This window comes from Octodon degus, unplaced genomic scaffold, assembly GCF_000260255.1.
Source record: "Octodon degus isolate 3935 unplaced genomic scaffold, OctDeg1.0 scaffold00002, whole genome shotgun sequence".
In the NCBI taxonomy this organism is placed as follows: domain Eukaryota; kingdom Metazoa; phylum Chordata; class Mammalia; order Rodentia; family Octodontidae; genus Octodon; species Octodon degus.
In genome coordinates this window covers 9878027-9880035 of record NW_004524578.1, presented here as the reverse complement: position 1 = coordinate 9880035, position 2009 = coordinate 9878027, and positions in this window count along the sequence as shown.

Below are 2009 nucleotides of genomic sequence, written 5' to 3'. Positions count from 1 at the left end.
CCATTTGTTTGTCTGTAAATCTGAGGATATATTGGCCTCAGGTAGGTGAGCTGCCTGACAGTTTGTGGTATTGACTGCTGTGTCACCAAATTGGAAAGGGGGATATATAAAAGACCTCATCAAAGTCAGCACAATGGGGGTTACATGGAGAAGTATTCAATTTACTTAAAGAATTGTGTGGGGTGTAGACATCACACACTCAAAAATTAAACCAGATGATTGCTATCAATTCCAAAACTGAAAGGGTCACGATTTAAAGTGCAGAAGAAAATCTTTCGATGAGAAGTCTGTTCATATTTGCCATTGCTAATTGGATAAGCATACTGAGAGGCTAATATCTACGCAGGGAATTACCCAGGTATGCAAATATACCTACTTAGCTTGTCAACACTGAATTTCCATAATCTCAAAGTAGTTTAGGGAAAACACATTACTTTATTAAGAAACATGACCACCTGTACTAGTCAATGCTTAATAGAGTCAGATGTAGTGGAATGCAAAATGCCTGTCTGCTTGCAGGAGACCCAAAGGACGCAGTCGGTGGCTTGCAGCCCATGGCAATGGTTGGTGCAAGTCTCTACCAAGGATCTGCAGCAGGAAGGCCCAAGGTCAGTGGTGTAAACTGGAAAGTCTGCACCAGCAGGGTGAAGGATTCCTGCCAGAAGGCGGAGACATCTGCACTGGAAGTCAGGAGAGAACACCCACTAGAAAGACCATGATGGAGACTCTCTGAAGGAAGACATGAGCCAACGCTCCTCTGAGGACAAACCACTGGAAAGCAGCTCCTGCAGGCAAATCAAGCAGCATGCAGTCTTCCGCTCCTGTTCTTCTTGTGTCATTCTGGCAACAATCCTGGAGTGGATCTTCCACACCCCAAGCAATGCTGACAGTTCATATAGGTGCTCCCATTCAAGTTTAACTTCAATTAATCCACCATGCCACCCATAGTTAACTGAGTTTTTCTCAAAATTTATATTCCCGAGTATGGAAATGTTTTCTTTTTTATAAAGCAAAGAGTTCTATGTAAAGCTCAAGAGCCTGAAGCTGCAGTGTATTATTTCCTTGCCTTGCGATGATCTCTTGCACACCGTTAGTTGCTCTCAATGAATTTCCACGTTTCTAACCTGCACAGTAGGCTTAAAAAGGCTGTAAGTATGAGATGATAAAATATAGATTTCAAGTTCTAGACCACTCACAATATTCCTGAGTAGAGATACATTTTGAACCACCGTAGCCCTCACCACCCTGTTGTCCAAAGATCTCTATAATTTTCCCCAGCAAAATCATTTAACGTCTGTTTGCATGCTATATAGGATGACCTTCAGATACAGCATTGAAATATTGCCACCCTTTGTTTCCCCTTCAAGATGTTTGGAGGATGTGTGAATGATGCTTTTAGTATTTCCCAACCAGTAGCCTCTTGGCGTCTAAGGGGCTTTGAAATAGGCATCATGTGGAATATGCGGAATTTTGGTAATTGTGCTCATGGCTTTCCATCACTGTGAAACATGTGTGATTAAAAGAACTTAAAGGCAGAGAGATTTCTTTCCACTAAGAATTGCAGATGTTTCAGCCCATGATTTGTTGGCTCTGGTGCTTTCAGGCCTGAGGCAAGGAAGAACCAGTGAGGAGGAAGGATATGGAGGGGCAAAGTTGCTCAAATGGTGGCCAGGATGGAATGGGGAAGTTGGTTTGGTTGTGGATCTACTATTGTTATCTATGACTTCATGATCCGAACATCTCTCTAGATACCACCTTTTAATATTGCTGCTTTGGGGACCAAGCCCTGAATGCAAGAGTCTTTGGGAGAGCCTTCCTATTTTAATTATAACAACCACAAATGCAAATTTCGCTCATGCTCTTGTTCTCTCTCTCTCTCTCTCTCTCTCTCTCTCTCTCTCTCTCTCTCTCTCTCTTTATCTTATCTTATCTTTCTCTGTGTGTGTGTGTGTGTGTGTGTGTGTGAATTTTTTAGGTGAACAAATAACTTTTTAATTTTTTTCTTATTA